This window comes from Brassica oleracea, chromosome C9, assembly GCF_000695525.1.
Source record: "Brassica oleracea var. oleracea cultivar TO1000 chromosome C9, BOL, whole genome shotgun sequence".
Taxonomy (NCBI): domain Eukaryota; kingdom Viridiplantae; phylum Streptophyta; class Magnoliopsida; order Brassicales; family Brassicaceae; genus Brassica; species Brassica oleracea.
In genome coordinates, this window is record NC_027756.1 from 35,366,910 (window position 1) to 35,374,842 (window position 7,933).

The 7,933-nt window shown below is 28.6% G+C and overlaps 1 long non-coding RNA gene across 1 annotated transcript; it reads right to left on the minus strand.

Moving 5' to 3' along the window:
* Nucleotides 1–2,751: 2,751 nt before the first annotated feature.
* On the minus strand, nucleotides 2,752–3,584 carry LOC106317442. Its single transcript, XR_001265136.1, has 3 exons — nucleotides 3,506–3,584; nucleotides 3,200–3,435; nucleotides 2,752–3,065 (listed from the first exon to the last, which is right to left on the minus strand). It is a non-coding gene; the product is annotated as an uncharacterized LOC106317442 (long non-coding RNA).
* Nucleotides 3,585–7,933: the final 4,349 nt, after the last annotated feature.

Below are 7,933 nucleotides of genomic sequence, written 5' to 3' on the forward strand. Positions count from 1 at the left end.
CTCTGTAAGGTTCAAATTTATGTCGCTAGAATTATCAGAGAAAGAAATATAAAGTACCCTCCAAATCTTCAGGAGCATCAACATTTTCTTTATTCAATGATCTTCATTCAACCTAACAACCATCAAAATAAAAAGAATGTGAGGCACATAATCTTTAAAATCCAAGCTTAATGAATGGAAAAAAAAACTCAGGAAGACAGAAAATGTCAAACACTCACTGGCTTCTTCTTCTTTTACTTCTTGGCTCCCGTGAATGAACTGTCAAGGCCATCATTATTTGCGGAAAAAAAGATTAAACAAAGCAAGTGATGAAAAGAAACAAATATGTTTCACAGCACATAAACTCTTCTTGAACAATCAGACAACAGATAGTATGTCTCCAGTGTGACTCAGCTGAGTCCTCGATGGCATCTTGAACGACAAATGTCTTCTTCTTCTTCTTGGTTAGATCGAAGGGTGCAAGCTAAGGATGACCAAAGAAAATTAAAACCACACAATCATGATTTATCAGGCAAAATAAGAAACCGATGATGAATTTATTAAAGATGGGGAGATGTAGAGACTAAAGAAGAAAAATTGATTCATGAAACTCAAAGAGTCAATCTGTGTTTCTTAGATGAGTCATGAACCGATGATTAAAAATTGAAAGCCCTAAACTTCCATTGAAGAGAACGCTTACAGACCAAAGAGGTTTATTGAGCTTTTTTTTTAACGAATCCCATGTCAAAACGTGAGTTATAAAGTATTTATTAAATCATTAGATAAAATAAATAAGTGTGGGGTCCACAGAGAAAACCGAAGAAGCAAAGATTTTCGAACTTCATAAATATATATTTGTTTCATCCATCAATGTACAAAGAATCCTTTAGCTCAGTGGTATAAATATTGTTGTTTAGATTTCAATAACCCAGGTTCGAGTCACAGACTTAACATTTTTTTCACACTTTTTAAAAGTGGGATCCACATATCACTGACGTGTCGCATCAGGAGTGATGCAACTGCCCTATTATAATGTAGATTTTATGGAAATTAATAGATGAAATACTCTTTTTGCCGTGGCACTTTAGAAAAAATAAGTATAATAAATAAAAATGTATATTAATAATTTTGTGAAAATATATTAGCCTTCTATATAGTGCTGGGTTCGCGGGTCAACCCGCCCCGCCCCGCCGGCACCCGCCCCGCCAAAACCCGCGGGTAACCCGCCAAACCCGCGGGTAATATTAATTATATTAAAAATAGTTATTTTAATTAAAAATGATTATTTTCTAATTATATAATAATTATTTTAATTAAAAATAATTATTTTTTATTTATATAATAGTTATTTTTAAAAAATACTATTAAAAAATATATTTATAATTAAAATTATACAAATATTTATTGTTTTTTATATATTTTACAAAAAATGTTTTTTTTTTCAAATTTTTCTTTTTTTTTTTTTTAATTTGCGGGTTGGCGGGTACCCGCGATTCAAATTCGGCTGACCCGCACCCGCCCCGCTCAAAATAATCTCGACCCGCACCCGCACCCGCGATTTAAAAATTTCAAATGGTTCGACCCGCACCCGCCCCGCGGCGGGTCAAACGGGGCGGGGCCCGCGGGCAATGATTAAAATTTCCAGCTCTACTTCTATATATAAGTATTTTGTATTAACATTTAGTGCTTCAAAATACTTTGTAATAAAAGGATATTACGTTTTACATTGTGGAAATAGATATTGTAGTATCTCATTTAACTCAATATTATCTTTACAAAATTAAAAAGTGAATTTGTGTTGCTTTGAATCTCTAATGGATCATAAACCAAATGAATATTATTTAAAAATATAATCAGATATATAAGTGATATATATACTTCGGTATGTTTATAATCTAGACCAAAGAATATAAAACATGTTTTGCATATTTTGGCAGAATATAGTTTCTGAAAAACATATATAAATTATTTAGAATAGACCAATATCATCGAAAGTGATGTCTTATAACTGAGAGAAAAAAAAATATGAAATATACTTTGCATATTTTGGCAGTGAAAAACAGATATAAATTATTTAAAATAGACTGTATCATAAAAAGTGATGTCTCATAATCTTATATAAATATTCATATTCATATATATATATATATATATATATATATATATTTATTATGTTGGTTTATGTATATTTATTATGTTTACAAATATATTCACTTGCAGTTCCATGAAAATGTATTTTTTACATTGCGAATCTTTTGCTGTTCCAACATGAACTCACTGCATGAAATTGATGATGCACTATGTACAAAATCCAGAAGCACACCAAACTAAATCAAAACAAACCAACAAAAGGTATCTACAGTAAGACTTTCGAGATGTGAGGCAACCAAAATGCTAATCAATCTGTTTCTATAGGTTTCGCAAGCAGACAGTTAAAATGTTCCAGATTTGATAAACTTCAGATGATGATGAAGTTCTTGAGATATTTAGTAGGAAGCTAGAATATGGTTATTAATCTTCACGGATTACTTTAGAGGTTGATACTTATCTGTATGTTCCTCTGCTTCATTATAATGAAGATCTTATAGTAGTGTAAAAGTGAAAAAAAAGAACTGGCATGATCTAATGTATGAAGTCCCTGAGAAAGATGATATGAAAACGACGATGCCATATGATCGTTAACTGTATGCTATTCTTGAAGCTTAAATTTATCATTAACACAACCATATTCCAACAAAAATTTATTTATAAACAAAACACCAACTTCCTAGTCTTAACAACAACAAAAAACCAAGGATAAAATATACCCTGAAACTGGTTTGCATTAGAGAATATATCGGAGATTAAGATATTTAAACTGTAGAATAAACAGGGAAACGATAGAGGTGAGGTAATCGAGTTTGAGCTAAGGTCCTTCTTATTTTCTCAAGCTAAGAAATGCATGGCTTCTTTCTTTCACGCACATCCTCTGTGGGTGGATCCTTGAGTCGTACGTATCCAACTGAAACAGCTGCACCAGTGGCTAGAGGTGGATCAGCCTTACTTCCTTCAACAACCCTAAGACTATCACTCAGCAGTTGTTTTATCTGAGGCATCACGGATCATCCTATCAGATGGATTAGTTGAGACCAATCCGGCTCCAGGACAAAAAATGACAAATATTAAACAGCAGAAAAAATTTGTTCTGCTTAGGTTTGTTTTTGTCTAGATGTGTGCCTACTTCTTCTGAAAAGCTCGGGAGTTGCGGCTGCTGATGTTTATCAAATATGCGGGAGATGGTGAATGATTGAGCTCTAATGTGAAGTTGAACTCAGATAGAGTCAGCTGAAAAGTGAAGGTTCTACCCACTAACTCATCTCATCGTGGCAGTGATCTCTCATGGGCTTCCTCAGCATATGAGTTCTGAGTATGTGATCCTAATATATAAGAACACATGTACATGTATCTGGGCTACCTCTGCAGCAAGGGTGAAACTTAGTTCTATTTCTAGACTCGAAACAAAATAAATATAAAGTCAAGTACACACCCATAAGATCACCTCCCTTCTTGACATTTCTTGCTTCCCAGAAACGCAAAACACGGGTGACAACAGTCTTACGACACCGGCCTGCCTTCAAATCACCGGAAAGATAATAAGCTACGAAAAGCAAGAAGGACAATAAAATATAAACAACTCTTTGTGGATCTATATATATATACAACCTTTTAGTACCGTAGAAGACGTTGATATAGAATTGAAGACTAAGTAGCGGGAGCTCCGATTCAGTGCAATGATTTACAGCGGTAACAGTATCAATTGAACTCGTTAAGAGGTGTTACCCGCTGGACTTTCAAGAGACGGTGGTCGTCTAGGAAAACCTAAGGACACATATAAGGAAAACTCAGTTGAGGTCGTTGAATAACTCATATCGGAAACAAAGAAAAGGAAGAACAAACGGAAATGAGCTTCCTGGACCATTCAGATCAACATGCAGGCTCGTAAAAAAAAAAGAAACCCAATAATACCCAAAATCCGTGTGTGACGTGGCAAAAAGAAATTTCCCTATTGGACGATTTTCCAAACTGACGTAGACGTCTTCCTTGAAGCTCATATTCTCTTTTTATTACTTGTTTAAAATATATTAGGAAGTAAAAGTTATTGACATTGAGCAAAAACTATTTTTTCTTGCATAAGAGTTTGTGCTTAGATTTTCTTTGTAATTATTAATTATCAGCAACTTTTTTTGTCAACATCAGCAATTTAATAGCTCAATGTCAAGAACTTTTACTTCCTAATATATTTCAAACAAGTAATAAAAAGGGAATATGAGCTTCAGGGAGGACGTCCACGTCAGGTTGGAAAATCGTCCAATAGGAAAGTTGTTTTTTGCCACATCACACACGGATTTGGGTATTATTAGGTTTCTTTTTTTTACGAGCCCGCATGTTGATCTGAGCACAAACTCTTTTAAGAGCAATTCAAATTCATAATTACAAGGAAAGTTGTTTTTTGCCACGTCACACACGGATTTGGGTATTATTGGGTTTCTTTTTTTTTTTAACGACCGCATGTTAATTTTACTCCTCTTAAAAAAATAAAAAAAAATTTCGAAAAAAAAATCAAATTTATTTTTATATAAAAAAGTTCGAATTTGAAAACATATAATCTAAAACTATATAAAAAAGTTTTATTTTTTTTATTTTTTTATTTTTTTATTTTTTTGTTTTTTTATTTTTTTATTTTATATATTTTTTTTATTTTATTTATTTTTTATTTTTTGTATATCTAAGGTATTAGTGTCATTTTACCTGTTAAATGATATATTTTGGTCATTTTCGTCCTTGTGATCTATTTTTGTGACCAAAACTTGAAAATAGTATATTTAGGAGAATTGCTCTTAAAAGAGTTTGTGCTTAGATTTTCTTTGTAATTATTAATTTTACTCCTCTTTTCTGAAAAGAGCAATTCTTCTAAATAGACAATTTTCAAGTTTTGGTCACAAAAATAGATCACAAACAAGAAAATGACCAAAATATTTCATTTAACAGGTAAAATGACACTAATACCCTAGATATACAAAAAAATAAAAAAATTAAAAATAATAAAAAATTTAAAAAAAAATAAAAAATAAAATAAAATAAAATAAAACTTTTTTATATAGTTTTAGATTATATCTTTTCAAATTCGAACTTTTTTATATAAAAATAAATTTGAATTTTTTTTCGAATTTTTTTTTTATTTTTTTAAGAGGAGTAAAATTAACATGCGGTCGTAAAAAAAAAAAGAAACCCAATAATACCCAAATCCGTGTGTGACGTGGCAAAAAACAACTTTCCTTGTAATTATGAATTTGAATTGCTCTTAAAAGAGTTTCCTTTTATTTGACGTGGCAAAATAAAACTTTTTTTATATAGTTTTAGATTGTATGTTTTCAAATTTGAATTTTTTTATTAAAAAAAAAATTTGATTTTTTTTTTGAATTTTTTTATTATTAATTTTTTTCAAATTTTTTTTTTATAATTCGAAAATACTTTTTGAAACTATTTTTAAAAATTTTATTTTCAAATTTTTAATATTTATCTTTTATTTTATAAAATTTTAAACCTCAATCTCAAATCCCCACCCCTTAACTCTAAACCCTAAGGTTTGGATTAGTTAACCCTAGGGGTATAAATGTATATTTACCTCTTTAATGAAACATTTTGGTCATTTCCCTCCTTGTTCCAAAACTTTTTTAGTGCTATCCTAAGGTATTTTTCTTCTCAAATTGTATGTGTTATGTTTCAACACATATTAAATTTTGATAAATAAATATATTATTTTATGTGATTATCATTTTTTAATGAATAAAATAATATTTTTCAAGTTCTTAATTTATCATAATTAATTAGTAAAAATTGCATAGAAAACCTAAAATATGTACCTAAAATATGTATCTTTTATATATAAACTAGGTGTTTTGTCCGCACATGCGGGCATAATTCTTTTATAAATACTTATTAATAAATGTACAATTATTTAAAAGATAAAAAAAAATCAAATATTAATTTAACTATTTTTAATTTATCAATTTCATAATTTTCTAACTTGTATTAATTTAAAACATTATTTGGATGACAACAGTAATATTTTTTATTTTAAAATATGTTGTTATCTTTAACCATGTTTTTACTATATTAATTTATAAAAAATATCTAATTAATAAATATATATATAATTGTTAATATAAAGGGATGCTATTAAACCAAATTTTTGGACTTACCAAAACCTACAAAGTCTCAAAATAAATCAAAAACACGAGAATATTTAACCCAAGTCAACTTTACATATTATATTAATTAAATTAATAAAAACTATTGATATTAGTATAATTATACTGTGAAATATCTCTCATAATAACAGAATAAACACTCAATCAGACCAATCTTGCTGAGAAACAAAACATTAATATGTAATGTATAAGATAAGAACATTTTCTATATATTGTTATATTCATTTCTAAATTTTCAACTTCAATAACAAATAAATGTTATTATTTCAATTGATTAATAAGAATAAAAATAAAAATGAAAATACCATGACAAAAAATCACGTTAAATAAACAAATACAAATCAAATTTATTGTTATTGATTATATACTCTTTTAGTACTTTAATACCAAAATAAATTTAATAATTTAGAAAACTATGCCATGAAATATTAAGTTTACAAACAAATATAAATTATTATTTTTGTTATTCTATAAACTAATTTTAATATTTTAGTATAATGATTCTAATTATTATATGTGTATATATACTAATAATTATATTAAAATTAGCAAATAAGAAGGGCAAATCTCCAAAATAGCACATTTCAAAGTTTATATCACAAAAATAGCACTCAAAAACTAAAATGACCAAAATAGCACCTTTCCTAAACCCTAAACCCTAAAATCTAAACCCTAAACCCTAAACTCTAAACCCTAAACCCTAAACCCTAAACCTTAAATCCTAAACCCCACCCTTTAACTCTAAACCCTAAGTTTGTGACTTTTGATAAAACATTAAGTGCTATTTTTGTGACTTTTAACCTTGAGTGCTAGTTTGGGAACATAAACTTGATTTAGTGCTATTTTTGTCTTTTTCTCAAATAAGAAAGAAAGATGTAGATAAACACAAAATAAATAGATGGAAACATTTTTTTTTCCAACATGTTTTTCATTATTTTTTAGATAATATTTATAATACTTATGTGGATTATACATGTAATTATCATTATATTTTAAAAACTTTTGATTATTACTATTATAAAATATTTATTTAAATTATTATGACTATTGATTATTAATAATGATATAATATAATTATTTCTAAAATCATGGAGAAATTGAAAAGTAAGCTAATTCACTACTCAAATAATAGTATAGATAAATTTCTAAAAAGACATTGGGAAATTGGCAAAAATATCATTTTCAAAGTATCACTTTTCATGTTTACAGTAACCACTTTCACCTTCATCTTTAATGAAGAGTAAAAGACATTTATAACCTTTTGATTACCTTTTACAAAAAAAACATAAGGTTAACTAATCTAAACTTAAAACATCAACTTTAAACCCTAAATCATCAACTCTAAACCCTAAACCTTGAAACATCGACTCTAAACCCTAAACATAAACCCTAAAACATCAACTCTAAACTCTAAACATAAACTCTAAACCCTAAATCTAAACTTAAAACATCAACTTGAAACCCTAAATCATCAACTCTAAACTCTAAACCCTAAACCATGAAACATCAACTCTAAACCCTAAACCCCGAAACATCAACTCTAAACCCTAAACCCTAAACCTTCAAATCAAAACCCTAAAACATCAACTCTAGACCCTAAATGTAAACCCTAAACTTTATATTTTTCTGAAATTCGAGCCCTAAATCCTAAAATCCTAAACCTTCAAATCTAAACCCTAAAACATCAACTATAAACCCTAAAC